The sequence below is a fragment of the Camelina sativa genome, chromosome 15, assembly GCF_030686135.1.
Source record: "Camelina sativa cultivar CO46 ecotype springtype chromosome 15, ASM3068613v1".
NCBI lineage: Eukaryota > Viridiplantae > Streptophyta > Magnoliopsida > Brassicales > Brassicaceae > Camelina > Camelina sativa.
This window is the reverse complement of record NC_141894.1, coordinates 26,626,298-26,643,768: the sequence shown is the minus strand read 5'-3', so window position 1 is coordinate 26,643,768 and position 17,471 is coordinate 26,626,298.

Below are 17,471 nucleotides of genomic sequence, written 5' to 3'. Positions count from 1 at the left end.
TCAAATCCTTTTGGGGTATCAAAATCCAAAACGAAATTAAACACATATCAGAAAAACCTATGTTGTTTCTTGTTACCCAAAACTAAAGTTGGTCGAATGTATTTACTCAAAACTTTAATGTGAGAGTTTGGTAGTATAGTTTTTTTTTCCCTGTAGTCTTCTAGAGACTATGGTTCTATAATAGCCCAATCATATTTGTTTGTTCATATGAATGTGGTGTGGTGTCCTTTTAAACCAATTTTTTTCGTTTGGAGAAACAGAAAATTAATAATTATTTATGAGAAATTAAAAGGATAAATATCAAGATTGTTTTTTATAAAGTTTATCTACAAACTTTTGTTTTTGCAAAGTATTGTTCATTTAAAATCATATTTAGTTATACTTAATATTTGCGATCCGAAAAAATCTACTTGAACAAAAGGAAAGTTATGAATGGGAAGCGAACAGAGGAAGATTTCTCTTTTTCTTGCAAAAATGTGATTGTAGCTTAGTGAGGATTTGGATGAAATCCATAGCTTTTTATTATCTTTTGTGATTGATTATAAAGCCATCCACTTGAGAACGAGCGCGCTCCATATGCTTTACTCAAAACGTCAAACCAAAAAATAGAACATGTGAATTTTTTCAAGTTCAATTCAATTTGAATAAACTAAAATTTAATAATTTTTGACCAATAATTAAAAATGCAGAATCGAAACAATTGATATGTAGATGATCACTAGAGTCGTGGGCGCACACATATTGGTGGAAATGGTTGCTTAAAATTGAAAAATTGGATTGAACAAAATTGAGTTGAATAATATTCAACTCATTCATCTCCAAAATAGTAGTTGAATAAGTTGAACACTTTTGCTGTAGGATTAGTTTATTTTTTCAACATTTTAAGTTGAACGGGCAGAATAATTTTTTCCAACCTCTTCAACCTTTTCAATACAAATGGTGAAAATTAGTTGAAAAAAATTATTCAACCTGTTCAATCCCTTCAACCTTGCAACCATTTGCACTCATTATTCCTTACGAACATTATAAAACACGCACGAGTATCGAAGTCTCCAATGAAGAAAGTTTCTCCCATCAAAATGCCCGCACGATTAAAAATGCCCGCACGATTACCATCGAACATTTTCAATTAACCATTTCTATTAAATTAACATAATTTCTGCATAAGGCGCTTAAACCACATTCATATTTGAAACGCACAACACCAGTAACATATTTTTATACTCATGCAGCATCTATTGATAAATGACGATTATCCAAGTTTCAAGCATTATCCAGGCTTGTAAATGTGTGGTTTGCGAGGTTACAATTAAAGGATAAAGCTGGCAGTTATGGGGGTCAAGTCAAGGTAGGAAGTGGGAAATGTTAATAAATGGTATTAAAACGACTTGAGACAAGAAACTAACACTTTAATGTGACTTCTGGTCGAACAGTCTTTGTAAGGATTGCGGCTATTTAATGGCCAAACATTCATAAATTTGTACTATCTGAATGTATGTAATTCGGGTTTTCTTTCGAAAATGTAGATAATAATAATGTTAAGAGTGCAAAAATCCAATTGAGAAAAAATACTAATTATACTGAAATAAAGAAATCAGAAATAAATTACAACGACAGTTTAATAAATTACACAGGTAAGATATAATATATTTTTTCTTAATTCAATAAATTAGCCCTAAATGCTTTCGGACAATTACGGTTTATGAATCTCACGATATAACCGATCACGATATAACCGATCACAAACTATCACGATATAACCGATCACCAATAAAAGAACTAAAACGAACAGATCTGTGTTATACTCTCTAAACTACTAAGCTAAGAACAGAGAGAGAGAGAGAGAGAGAGAGAGAGAGAGAGAGAGAGAGAGAGAGAGAGAGAGAGAGAGAGAGAGAGAGAGAGAGAGAGAGAGAGAGAGAGAGAGAGAGAGAGAGAGAGAGAGAGAGAGAGAGAGAGAGAAGCTGTATTTAGAAGTACGAGTCTTTCTGTTTTTGAGTGTGTGAAATAATGAGAGGCTGTGACTCTATATATAGTGAAATGAGATAGGATCTCGAGAGAATATTCTCAGAAGATTCTTGCATTATTGCCCAAGTCGCTTGGAGTTCACGCCAAGTCTTTCCAAAAAAATAGATGGATCTAAAGCGATCCAAAAAATACTTGGCGAGAATTCCCAAGGCCCAAGGCTAGGCCTGGTTCGGTTTGGCTCGCGTGTGGGAACTTTCCCTCTTCCTTCTACACACTTTTTGAAACTAGAAGAGTGTGAAATCATATATAAAGGAGTGAAAAATCACTCCCATTTCCGATGTGGGACTTTTTCGCAAACACCCTAAGGAGTTTAATTCACACTCTTATTTCTGATTCAAATCAACTTCATTTTGGACGTATGAGTATACCATCTTGTAGTACTCGTTACCAGTTTTTCATTGCACTATCGACCCAAAAATTCCATTCAGCCATTTGGCCGGAAGTCGCCGGAAAGTCATTGTCCAAATTTGTTGTTTATTTTCTTTTTCAGAATATGTAAATTGGTTCAGTTTGGCAACATGGATATTTGATATGATTTTTTTAACACTTAAGTGTATTCCCAAATTAATAGTATAGATTTCCTTCAATTATTGAATGAAATATTCCTTAGTTATACTAATGACAATTTAATATAAATAATATAGTAAGAGAAGGACAAATAATAAAATTGGATATAAAGCGTGAGTATTTTATATTGGAGATACCATAAGGTATTTTATTAAGGAGAATTATATTAAGTTGGATATTATTAGTTTTTTTAATAATATATGTGTCTATAATTGATGGAAAAATAAAATTAAAAATCATAAATCAAATCTTATTGTTTCCTGAGAGGAAGACTATAATTAGTCCTTAGATCCCTTATATAATTGGTCTTAGTTACCGTATTATATCACTGGATTTTATAAATTGTAACTTGATATACTCAAATTTAACCCTGAGCTACTCTCTCAAATTAAGAGATCATTGTAGTACTTAGGGGTCGAATTTCACAAGGACTCAAATTCTACACAATAAATTATAAAATTTTTAAATTATGCTAAACGAATTAAATTAAAATTGAAATAGCAATGCAAAGTATTAAATAAAAGTTGTTGTAAATTCAATGGATCAAAAAGCTAGGTCTAGAGAATTTCTCAGGAAATTATGAAATATTAAATCGATCAATAAATTAGGATTCAGGCAATTAAGAACATATCTAGAACTCTAAACACTTTTGTAAATTAAATAAGTTCTCACTGCAAATAATATCTAAATTTAAAACCAGAAAATCCAAATCTCTTTGTAAAATTCTAGGTTAAAAATCAGCAATAAAATCAGGTTTAGATTGTTCACACAATTATTAAATCAAATCTCTTTGCAAGAAATAATTTTGCTCATCAAAAGGTTTTATCAGGAAAATCAATTATATTCTCATATCAATTTATTTTCCTAAAGTATTAATTCTAGGTGATCAATCAAGAATTAATATGAAGAACAACCTAAGATGAAGATCTAGATAGATAATGAATCCTAAATAAACAGATCTAATAATTCATAAAAACCCTATGAAAAAACCCTGAATCTAACAAGCAAACTACTCTGACATATTTAATGAAGAACAAGACATAATTCTGAATAATAAGCAATTGAAATTAAAAGAGTAAAGAGGGAGTTCAAGAATTCTTCTCTCAAAGCAGTTCAGATCTCTCTCCCAAAAGCTCTCAAAATCTCACAGGGTTGCAGAAAAAAATAAAACTTGCTAGAAAATAACTTAAGGGTTTGCAAAACCTAAAAATACTATTTATATGTCCTAAAACACGTCAGGGACTTATGTTGCAAATATGGAAAACTTCGGGCAACTTTGTAAAACTTCCAAATTTGTGATTCTTCATCGGCTGAACATGGTGTCGATCGATGCTAAGGCAGTGTCGATCGACACTCCCTCTCTGTTCTGACTCCAAGTTCGTTTCCTCCAGATTATTGCTCCAAAATGATCCAAACTGTTCCACTTTGCTCTTTTCATACCAAAATCCTAGAAAACCTGTAAAGATTCAAAAACATCCGAGAAAACAAATCAAAAGACTCTAAAAGACTCCTTATATCATGGTTAAAAACCACAAAAACCATGATATATCAACTCCCCCAGACTTAGCCTTTGCTTGCCCTCAAGCAAAACATAAGATTAAACATGTGAAAGAGGTTTGAAAACAGGGAACTCACTCAACTGCATGATGATTCTTATTTGCATTCTTCATTTACCTGACTCAAGAACTTACTTCTTATACTCAACCATGATAAGCATCAACATTCCTTACTCAAATCCCACAATCCTTTGGAATCTGTGAAATCTCCATTGTCATCTCATTAGTCAATATTAAAGCACAAATAAGGTGAATTCTTACCTTGGGTGTATTGATCAGTGGCATATGGACTCTCTTCAAGCCAAGACATTCTTCTTACATCTCCTTTCCTCTCCCTTTTCTCACTTCCAAAGGGCTGATTACTCCCAAATTGTTTGTTTTTAATCAAAGGTGTAAGCGAATACCGGGGTAATTGGTAATTTACCTACCCCTCGCTTCCAAGCTTTGTGTGATCATTTGACTCAAGAGTAGAATAATGAGGTCACATGTAATTTACCTACCTCTCTAAACTGATCAAAATCATCTCATCTTTTATCCCTTTTTCTGATCTTTTTTTTTAAAGCACTGAAGGGACGAGAGAGGGGAGACATACTTTGAAAAATTGCACTGTCTTGTATGGCCCGAAGAAGAAGTCTAGTCCACTGATTTCCAACCCCAAAGTAAGCGATTAAGTCCGGTTAAAATCCTGATAAAGGTTGAAAAAACGTTAGATCAATCAGATATCCATTGAATAAGGACTTTCAGGATTGTTGATAAGGCTCATAGTCTTTCTAAGCTTCAGTTCTGAGATCAAGCATAAACAAATAATCATTAGAGAGTTAGTCAAATAAGAGAAATCATTAATCAAGATCATAATTTCCAAAGACAAAGAAATTTTTTGAAAAATTTGACTCAAACTTTATGGTTTTGACTGACACAACTGAAACTCAAAAACAAAAACATAGTTAGTAGATAACCTCCCCCAGACTTAAACAACACTGTCCCCAGTGTTATCATGTAAGAGGAAAGCAAAAAGAAACAAAAATATATTGAAAATTGTAATGACTTAAACAACAATGTCCCCATTTCAGTGTCGATCGACACTCTCTGCGTCTGCAGAGTTTTTGCCCAGAAATCCATAGTTAGTTGCTGTTAATTTGTGTCCCTCTCAATCCTTGGATGTTAGCACTGCTAATAATCACTCAAACACATTATTAAACGCAACATGATAGATTGAAGTTCATAATTCAAAACTAATTCAAACTGACTCAAAACAAGAATAAAAATGACTCAAGAGGGAAAAGAAAAACCTATGAGTGGGTTGCCTCCCACTAAGCGCTTGTTTTCAGTCATTAGCTTGACTTTGCTGAAGCTCATGCATTCCGTGGATCAGAACGTGGCAGTGAATGCCTCTGAGTGAATGACCTCTTCATCCAAGGTGGTGTATAAGCTTTAGGTGCATTAGGCTTGCCAAGTATGCGAGGAATAGGACCATGGCGGGATTTAGGGATGGGTTTGCTTCTGTTAAGCCCTGCAAAATCACCAACAGAAGAAACAAACGCTCTACAATATTTAGTGGCTTGGTTAACTGCAAAACAGTTTTTGTATCTTTGAAAATCCTGTTGATGATTTGAGGAGGATTAGGTAAGGAAGATGCATACCTTGGCCTTACTTGAGGACTCTGAAGTGTGGATTGGTGACTCTTCTGTTTGGGAACAAGTTTATGACTTGGAGCATCAACTTTGTACAAGTTTTGTCTCGGTCGTGGAGGAGTGTCGATCGATGCCTCCTCTGTGTCGATCGACACTGAGCCTGTTGCTCGTATTGCAGAAACTTTCTCAACAGAAAAAGTCTGTCCATCAATAGTAGGAGCCCTCCTCAGCTTATCCATCTCAAAATTCATACTCAATCCATCCACATTCAGTGCTATGTGTCCCTTCTTCACATCAATGATGGCACCAGCTGTAGCCAATAAAGATCTTCCTAAGATGATAGGATCTTTAGGCTCTGTATCATACTTCAGCACCACAAAGTTAGTAGGAATCATGAAGTTCCCAACCTTAACTAGAATATCCTCTAAAACACCTTTAGGAATTCTTCGGGAGCGATCAGCCAAGATAAGAGAAATTTGAGTTGGCTTAAATTCTGTCATCCCACGTCTCACAGCAACAGAATGTGGCATCAAGTTGATACTAGAACCAAGATCACAAAGTGAGTGTGCAAACCTTCCTGTGGAGATAGAGCAATTAAGTACCAAGCTTCCAGGATCTGGTAACTTCTCGGCAGTCCTACATTGAATGATTGCACTCACTTCCTTAGAGACAACCACCTCATGCTTCCTCTCTTTCTTCCTTGGAACAGGATGGTTCAATAGAATTGCACTAACATCCTTAGTTAGCAAAGCTCCTTCCTCAGGGCTCAAACCATTAGATACCATTCTCTTCACATAGAGTCCCTCGTGGTTTCTTCACTTTCCCAAAAAGATTCGCTTTTTATGTGATGGTGCTTGTGCCAATGAGCCCAAAGAGATTCATTTTCGTCAAAGAGAAGCCAGATGAAACGAAAGCACAAAGTTTTGTTCCAATCTGTAAAACGCCTTAAGCCGACACCACCTTCCGATTTAGGTAAGCAAACCCCTGACCAAGCAATCTTTGCTCCAGTGCTACCATCGACACTTCTTGACCAAAGAAATCTAGAGCACAGAGATTCAATACTTTTGATGCAGCCCTTCGGAAGCATAAACGTTGATATCCAGAAGTTGACTATGCCTGTAATCACCGAAGATATGAGCTCCAATCGTTGATATCCAGAAGCAAACCCTTGACCAAGCAATCTTTGCTCCAGTGCTACCATCGATACTTCTTGACCAAAGAAATCTAGAGCACAGAGATTCAATACTTTTGATGCAGCCCTTCGGAAGCATAAACGTTGATATCCAGAAGTTGACTATGCCTGTAATCACCGAAGATATGAGCTGCACCCGACCCGCAAAAGAGAGACATTTGACAGACCATGATCTGAACCTCTTTCTGAGCTTTTCAAGAAGTGGCTCTTACTCAGCAATCCTTAGCTTTCTACTCATTAACGGCAATCCCAAGTACCTTATTGGGAGAGAACCGATGGGAAAACCATAATTTGCAATGGTGATATATTTTGTTTGTTTTGTACCTGCCAGATACAAGTGTGTTTTGTCCTTGTTTACTTGTAGACCAGACCATGCGGCAAAGTCATCAAGAGCTTCTGTTATGCCGTGGAGAGAAGAACTACCCCCGTCAAAGAACACCATGACATCATCGACAAATATCAGATGAGAGACAGAGAGGTCAGAGGTATCAGGATGGTAGTGTATATACCCCGCATCAAATCGTGATTTAAGCAGGTTTGAGAACACCTCCATAGCTAGCACAAACAAGTAAGGGGAGAGTGGGTCACCTTGCCTTAAACCTCTTGAGCTTTTGAAGAAGCCACCACTAGATCCATTAATGGACATAGAGAATGTGGGAGTTGAAATGCATTGCCAAATCCAGTTTATGAAAAATATAAGGAACTGCTAATGCTTTATGGGCATAAACGATGAAGTCCCATCTGACTGTGTCAAAAGCTTTTCGCATGTCCACCTTTAACATCCCTCGAGAATTAATGTTCTTTCTATTATAGCCGTGGACTATCTCTATGGCCAAAAGTACGTTCTCTGCTAGCAATCTACCAGGAAGGAAAGCAGATTGAGCTGGAGAGATGACCTCCACAAGCAGCTTCTTAAGCCTTGACGTCAGAAGCTTTGCGATCACCTTATAGAGGGTGTTCAAGCATGAAATAGGCCTGAAGTCTGAAGTTCTTGAAGCATTGGGAATTTTCGTGATAAGCACTGATAACAGGATTTTCACCCAGGGTATCAATTCCCTATGCAGTTGTAGTACAAAGGGTTATCAATCCAAATGGTTGTTATGCTAGCAAATAAGATGCAATCAGAAACAAGCAAGTCAAACCAAGTAATAATGGGGGTTTTATCTATCAACCTAATGTGAACAAAAATAAGAAAACAGAAAGAACAAAAATCAAGAACAACTCGAAGTACCACACGATGCAGCTGATCGAGTACCAGATCGGGTTGGTGGTCGGGTTGATATAAAAACAGTAAACAATCAAGATGCGAAAGCTCCTAAGGATGGGGTAATTGACTCCTACGTGTTCCTGACCAATATGGATGTCCTACATGCCTCAAGCAAATATTCTTTAGATAGTGAATCTCTAAAATCTTGTTAAAACACTCTCGTGATAGAAACAATCAACCTTGATCACTTCCCTACCCAACTCTCGTTGGAGAAACATGACTAAGCATGCAATACAAGCCGATTCATTATTGTCAATAAACTCCTTACACATCTAATCTCTTAGGCTAAGTGAGTAAATCTCTAGCATTGATTTATTCAAGCATCTCATCTACATCTCTCAATGGTAAAACACCATAGATCTAATCTCACCCTCTCGGTTTGTTGATAGCATTAAGAACACCAATCTAGAAAGGAATTTATAAAACATAAACAGCCAAGCTAAGACATCCTACCGATCAAGAACACAAAATTGCCTATCCCATCCCTAAAAACTTTTGATTCACTACTCAGATCTCATGGGAAATAACATAAACCCATAAATAAATAAACATTGCATAATCATAAAGATGAGAAATAGATAAACGTTTTATTAAAAAGAAGCAATAGAAAAATGTAAACAGAATTCAAGTTGAAAGAAGAACAAAAACATGAAAAGAAATGTCAAGAAAAGAGTAGAAGCGGCTTTCGCCTCTTGTCTGTCGAAAATAGGGTTAAGAGGAGGTATTTATAAGGAAACATGTTGACCTAGCCACCTCAGCAGTTATACGACATTCTGCACGAGGTGGAACTCGAGCTCCACTTTGGGTGCATGATCGGATAGGTGATCGGATGGATCCATTCTTCGATCTGGATGTATATACGCTTACTAAAACAGGAATAAATCTTTAACCGCACATCCGATTGGCTTCATATCACCACATTTGGAAAGAGAACTCGATTTCCTATAACTTTGATGAAGAACTCAGAAGCTGAATCCCACCGTAAAATCTTCATTCGAGTCGATATTTGAAGGTCTCGTCATGAACTCGACCAGGTGCTATGTGGCAATTATGAGGTGGTATGGTCGGGTGTCTCTTTTTTTCTTTTTGATGCTTCTATGTAAACCCTATAAATGTAACCAGTTCCTTCCTTGTGATAGCTGCAACTTGTTAACCCTTCTTTTTGCACTTTTTAGGCTCTAAAGTTCCTGTTTTCATCCAAGGTATGCAAATGCAAGAATGCAACACCCTAAATGGCCTAAATACGAATTCCTACAGTTAATGACCTAAAAATGCTAAGGTTAAAGTATAAAAAATGCAAAATATGGACAAAAAAAGATGCTTAAAACATCTAAATTGGAGAGTTATCAAGCACGAGGGTGGTAGAGTTCCATTGCTTCAGAAGCTGACATGAGGTGAAGAATTCTTTAACTGCATCCAAAACTTCAGGACCCACAATGATGTGAGCACGGGATCAATCACTCGGTCATGAACACTCGCATCTCTCAGACACCTCTCGGACAACGCCCGGTCACCTCTCGGACACCACTCGGCCACTCGTACAACCCGCAGGACAACTTGGGAACGACCTTCCTGGTGATGTGCGGCACCAACCAGTCCCCAAGAATCATCAAGGAGGAGCAAGACAAGTCACCTAATGGGCAGTTCAGGCCAAGCTCCAACCTTTACACCAAGGGCTCATGGCTAGCATCACCAAAGAAGAGCCTAGGGTGCGACCAGCTTTGAGAAACTTGATTTTTGTGTTTTCACCATCACGCAAGCGTGAAGATACCCCTAAGTCATTAGAAGGAGCTGTACTCTTTTCCTACTTCGGGTGTTTCCCAATGGGTTTACCGAAGGGGTTTTAACGAGGCAGCGAGCTCTAGTGCATCTCCACTTCGTTCCCGCTTGGCTCATGACTTGAAAACTTTCATTGACATACTTAGAAGCCAAGGAAGTGAAGATTCTATCCTGCACGTCCCACCAATGACGTGGCGTTTCTATCTCCGTCCTTTCCTTTCTTTTATTTCATTTGAACTCTCTTATGACCGTTGGATTGGTCTTTGTTTGGAATTACTTTTGCTTTTGCTTTTAGGGACATGTGTGTTCCTTAGCTTTGGCTGTGTGTCTAGGGTTTTAGTGTCTCCCATATGTAAGCCTACCTATATAAAGTCCTAAACCCTCATTTGTAAAGGCAGAATTGAATATAAAATTAAATTTCCCAAAGAGAGAATCTTTGTTTCTTGTCTCACCTCTCTCCTTAACCATGTCCGGGACTTGGCTCTTGAGAAACCCTTGAAGGTTCGTGAACCGGGTTCAAGACCTTCTAGTTTGACCGTATCACGGGCCGAGCCATCTCCCGTGTGTCGTTGGATCGATCCACCTTCTGTCCATCTCTACCGTACCGCGTTCGGTTCCGACCGTTCGTTGTGTTCCGCTTCGACTCCATCGTTCCCTAGTGAACCGAGGTTTAATTTTTCACTCGGTTTGTTAGCTGCCGTCCATTTCCGACCACACCGTCCATCCACTACCGCGTTCATCCGTTCGACCAACCGCGGTCAAGCAGCTGCTCGACCGGATCCGCGTTCCAGTCGTCCGATTGCCCCCAAATTCTGTTTCCATCGTTCATTTCATCTCCTCTTTTGTTCCCCACCAATACCATCGATCGTCCGTACGAGCTGTCCGAACCACCGTCCATACATCATCGTCCGTCCGTACCAGCCGTCCGTATCAGCCGTCTGTACTGATGGACGACCACCGTTGGCCGTCCGTACCATTGCTGATCACCGGTACTCGTCCGTACCGTCGACCGTACCTAGTTCCCGAGCCATGATCGATAGCTAATGCTTGATTCAACCCTGGTCAAGTATGGAGCATGACGATTCTTACTCCGATGATGAACCATGGTACGAAGAACACCATGACAGTGAACCGGAACCAGAAGCTACCGAGGACAAACCGTGGTACGAAGAACCACAAGGCACTGATTCGGAACAAGAGATTACCGAGGATGCATCACGGTACGAGGAGGACTATTAAGAAGGCCTGGAACCAGAGGAACACGAGCATGGATCATCGGACTACTATTGGCCGTCTACTTCACAAACTGCACCTCATCGCGAACCATGGCAACCTAGTGACGAAGATTCCGATGGCGACTACTCGGGTTGCTACTACGCACCACCCTGGAAACACAGAGAGCAGCAAGAGGTGTACCCGAGTTGCACCAGTAGATTTCCGACCTTATCATAGTACGGATCATCCAGTAAGTCTAGTGCCTACCGCACCTGGAATCAAGGTCTTCCAAGCTGGTGTCCACGCGCATCACCGGTCAACAATTCTAGCCGCGGCCGAGATAAAGCCAAGGCGAGCATTGTGGGATCTCGGACTAAGTCAAAGCAACGAGCCTCAAGGAAGCCGGTGCATTCTCCCGAAGCAACAAGTTTCATGGACGAGTTGATCTCTATCCAATCTCAAATCCAACACCTTGGAGAAATGTTGGGACAAGTAGAGACATTTTACACCCATGGAGAATCATCACAGAACCAAAACTCGTCCCTTGTGTCTTCACCAACGTTGGACCCGCGAATTCCTCACCAGCCGGAACAAGATGATCTGACTTGATTGAGAACGCCACACCAACGGAGCAAGTTGACCGTGCGCTGAGCTTAGGGCTGGATTTCGATCAATAAGTCGGTCCTGAAGGAGTCATTGGCCCGGGACGAATCAATGAGACGCCAGCCGAGCCTCCCGATCATCAAGCCATTACGCTCGGAGGTGCAAGTCCAGGCCATCAAGCGACCCGCGGCAAACTCCTTACCGCTCCTGATCAAGACCGAGCGAATAATCGACCGCCAAGTTTGGAGCAGGACCCGGTGCGTGAATCTCCAACCAGGACGCGCGACGCCAAAGAAGATACTGGTCGTGTGATCAGTTTGCTAATGGGGAGTTTCAAGCAAGTTGAGCCACCGAAGATGGCCATCAAAGGGTCTTTTCATTCGGTATTACTCTTGACTACTTCAAGTAGTATGCTCCAGCTGGGAGTTGCCAATACAGTGCCACCCTTCTCCACCTTTAGCGCCAAGACCACTACCGCACAAGGTCCTATGGCGAGAAATTTTTGCAACTTTGGTGCGGATCAATTTTTTGTGTGGCATCCTGGAGAGTCTCAGAAAGCAACCAAGGTTCATGAAGTGGTTGGAGCGACCAATGCCACTGGCCTTACCGGGGAAGTCTTATCCTTTTCTCTTAAAGCCTTACTTTTTCCATTTGATCCCGGTAAAATTAGACCGATGTTGGACTTTTGATGATGCTGATTTGGTTTTCCTTTTTGATCCAGGTGGAGAGAAAAGTTCTGAGGTCAAAAATTCTATAAGAGGGAGGGAATGATGTGAGCATGGGATTGATCACTCGGTCATGAACACTCGCATCTCTCGGACACCTCTCGGACAACGCCCGGACACCTCTCGGACACCACTCGGCCACTCGTACCACCCGCAGGAAAACTTGGGACCGGCCTTCCTAGTGATGTGCAGCACCAACCAGTCCCCAAGGATCATCAAGGAGGAGCAAGACAAGTCACCTAATGGGCAGTTCAGGCCAAGCTCCAACCTTTACACCAAGGGCTCATGGCTAGCATCACCAAAGAAGAGCCTAGAGTGCGACCAACTTTGAGAAGCTTCTAGTTCATCTCCACTTCGTTCCCGCTTGGCTCATGACTTGAAAACTTTCATTGACATACTTAGGAGCCAAGAGAGTGAAGATTCTGTCCTCCACGTCCCACCAATGACGTGGCGTTTCTATCTCCTTCCTTTCCTTTCTTTTATTTCCTTTGAACTCTCTTATGACCGTTTGATTGGTCTTTGTTTGGAATTGCTTTTGCTTTTGCTTTTAGGGACATGTGTGTTCCTTAGCTTTGGCCGCGTGTCTAGGATTTTAGTGTCTCCCATATGTAAGCCTACCTATATAAAGGCCTAAACTCTCATTTGTAAAGGTAGACTTGAATATAGAATTAAATTTCCCAAAGAGAGAATCTTTGTTTCTAGTCTCACCTCTCTCCTTATCCCAAGTCCGGGACTTGGCTCTTGAGAAACCCTAGAAAGTTTGTGAACCGGGTTCAAGACCTTCTAGTTCGACCGTATCACGGGCCGAGCCATCTTCCGTTTGTCGTCGCATCGATCCACCTTCCGTCCATCTCTACCATTTCGCGTTCGGTTCCGACCGTTTGTTGTGTTCCGCTTTGACTCCATCATTCCCTAGTGAACCGAGGTCGAGTTTCTCACTCGGTTCGCTAGCCGCCGTCCATTTCCGACCGTACCGTCCATCCGCTACCGCGTTCATCTATCCAAACAACCGCGGTCAAGCAGCTGCTTGACCGGATCCGCGTTCCACTCGTCCGATTTCCCCCAAATTATGTTTCCATCGCTCATTTCATCTCCTCTTTCGTTCCCTACCGTCTGGTCCGAGGAAAGTTTCCGATACACCGACCATCTCAAGGAACCGACGTTCCGTCCGTACCGCGAGCCGTCCAGCGCTCGCATCACACAATCTCCCACATTCCTTTGAAAAACTCCGCTGAGTAACCGTCCGGACCACTGGCCTTGTTTCTTGGAAGAGAGGAGAAAGCATCCGCTATTTCCTGGTCTATGAACATTAAGCTCAATTCCCTGATTTGATCCTGCGAACTTCTAATGGGAGAAGCAGATCCATGTCACTCTGTTCAAGATGGGGAGCTAGGATATCTTCATTTAGTAGAGCTTCAAAGTAACTAGAGCAGTGATCCTCCTGTTGAGATTCAATTTTACCACCAGAGTCGTCAATGAGTAACTGGATTCTATTCACTGAGAAGCATAAATCCACCATCCGATGGAAGTAGGCAGTATTGCTATCCCCCTCTAACAGCCAGGAGATTCTCGACTTTTGACAAAAGAACTTCTCTTCCGCATTTACTAAATGTGCCATTTCCTTGTGGCTTCCAACTCTGCTGAGGCATTAAGGACTGAGGGGTTTTGGAGCGTATTTCTCTGACAGGTCAAGACTAAATCGTGAGCTTCAACATCCCATTTTTCCAGATCTAAGAAGTTATCTTTGCTGAATGCTCTGATAAAAGGTTTGAGAGCCTGAAGCTTTCTGGAGGACCTGAACATTGCCAAACCTACCGTGTTGACAGAGAACAATTGCTCCCTGATCAAATGCACAAAGTTAGGGCTGTGAAGTAAGTAATTGAAGAACCGGAAGGTCTCTTTATATGCTGAGAGACAGTCTCCAAGACCACTTCACAAGAGGCATGGTCTGAGAAATCTGATTCACCAAAAGAGGCAGAGGATAAGGGAAAATAGCTTGACCAGCTTTCATTAACGAGAATTCTGTCAATCTTTTTGCCATTGGATTTGAAAGGCTTTTATTCCACGAGGTGAAAGTGTTACCTTTGTAAACAAGATCTGCCAGGTCATAATTAGTCAAGCAATCCCAGAACTCTCTAATTCTGCTGTTTACATTACTTGTCGGGGACTTTGAGTACTCCCATGGGTTGAGAATCTGGTTAAAATCTCCGAGGACCAGCCACGGTTTATGTCCCACTAATTGAGAAGTCGCCAAGTTCCTCAACTCCTCCCACAACTCTTTTCTCGTGCCCTCCTCATTTGCTGCATAGACAATAGAAACCACTATCCAATGAGCAGTTCCTGGGAGCAAAACTTCACACGTTACCATTTGCAAAGACTTATCAACGATCACCACATTCACTGAAGGGTCATAAACCACTAATCATAAATCTATATAAACTATCAAATAATTAATCCATATAATCTATCAAATAATTAATCTTAGCTATAACCTATATTAATATTATATGGTCTACCAATTTGAAGTCGTTTACTTTTGTAACCCTTACACAATTGTTACAAAAACACAATGTACATAAATATAACTACAATACACCCCACAAAAAAAAATTATATTTCAAAACAGTTCAGAATCATATATATAAAAGTAAAAGTAAGGTTTCACTCTCTCCTTATTGGTCCACTTGGCATGAAATGCAATTTTAACAAAAAAAATATTTATATTAAAACACAAATTTAGAAACAATTAATATTCACATTTACCTCACATAATATAAAACTGAAATCATATAAATTCCCCCTATAAATTATGCATTAACTTTATTTCTCCACTAAGTTGTATAAATCAATTGTATTAAAACAAAACAATAAATTAGAGTTGTAACTTTCATTTTTCTAAATGTAAATTTTCATCATTTCTCTTCCTATAAATATTCATTATCTTATTCTCTTTCATTTTCTCATCTTCTTCCACTACTCTCAAATCTCTTTTTTTGTTTTGTTTTGTTTTGTTTTGTATTTTTTTTTTCTTTTTGTCATCATTGAATCGACAAAACCCGATTCATAGTCAATCCCTACTATGTGGAGTAACGCGACTTCGTGGAGTAGAACTCCGGTGGGATCGGTCGTAGAGATGGTGATGTAACCACTTGACTAAAGATACTTCCCTTCTGTAGATTTTTATGAAGGAAATTAGATCAATTTAGGTTTATAAGAGAGATTATGTTAAGATTTTATAATTAAATAAAATTATATGTCGGTTTGGATTTATAAAAAAAGTGGTTAGGGTTTAGGTTTTAGATTTTACAATTAAAAAATTATACATCGATTTGGGTTTATAAAACAGTGGTTAAGATTTAGGGTTTAGGGTTTAGATTTTACATTCACACGGTTTGAGTTTATAAAAGAGTGGTTAGGGTTTAGGGTTTAGATTTTACAATTAAAAAAATTATATGTTGGTTTGGATATAAAAAAGGAACTGATTAGGTTTTAGGTTTAGATTTTATAATTTAAAATTATATGTCGGTTTAAGTTAATAAAATGGTGGTTAGAGTTTATATGTTATAATAAAAAACCTATATATAATGTCAGAAAATTTTAAAATTGATTTATTTAGTAGTATTAATTATTTTTGGTTTTTTTTATATTTCCTAACTTCTATTTTGTCACCCAAAACCTACATAGTTTTCTTAATAAAAATTTGCATAATCTTTTTTTTTTAATTTGTGTTGTTTTTTTCTGTTTTTTTGTTTTTTTTTTTATTTTTATTTTTTTAAATATGACAGAAGTTGACATATTGTTGTATTTTAATTGATTAATTAAGAGGAGGTGAATGAAAATAGTTCACCCCAAAAACCGAAAACCAACACAAACACAAGTAGTCTGTCTGCCTCCTACGATTTTGAGATTTCATATGATAATAAAAAGAAAGAGGAATTTATTGGAATTGTCATACTTTTGCTTGACGAGAAGGTATAAACAATTACACACATATATAGAATATATTACTATGGAAAAAAATTTAGAAAAAAAAAACTAAAAACCTTCTATTTATAGGATTTTCTGAGACATGAATTCACCAAATCAGCCGTAGACAGATATAAGCATAGATTTTGTTCTTGGTCTTCCTCAAACATAAATGACTCCATCTTTGTGGTCGTTGATCATTTTTCCAAAATGGTTCACTTTGTGGCTTGCAAAAAGACTACAGACACATTAAAGGTTGCTACTTTGTTCTTTCGTGAAGTTTACAAGCTGCATGGATTGCTTTGCTTTATTGTGTCTGATCGTGATTCAAGGTTTCTTAGTCATTTTTGGAGATCTTTATGGCGAATGTTGCGTACTAGCTTAGACATCCTCAAACCAACGATCAGATAGAAGTCACAAACCATGCTCTCGGGGATCTTCTACGGTGTTTGGTCGGTTATAACATTCGCTCATGGGACAACATTTTGTGTCAGGCTGAGTTTGCTCATAATCATGCTGTAAATCGTTCTACTGGGTTCAGCCTGTTTTGCATTGTCGATGGTCTGATTCCTCTTAGCCCTCTCGACTTGAACATTGCAGCAGATCGTACTCGTGGCCATGGTAGAGCTTGTGATTTGTTTGAAGACTTTGTTGAGCTTCATCGTCAAGTTTTGATCCAACTTAAATAAGTTGCAAGTGAAAAGTATAAGATAAGTGCGGATCTGCATCGTCGGATCTTCAGTTTAAGGTGGGCGATAAGTGGGGGCTGTCCTTACTAAAGATCGTTTCCCACCAAGTACTTATAATAAGCTCAAGGCTAATAAGATAGGTTCGCTTGACGTGCTGGAGAAGAAAACAACAATGCTTACCGTCTTCGCCTTCCTCCACATATGAAGACAGCCAATGTATTACACATCAAACACTTGGTTCCATATATGGGTG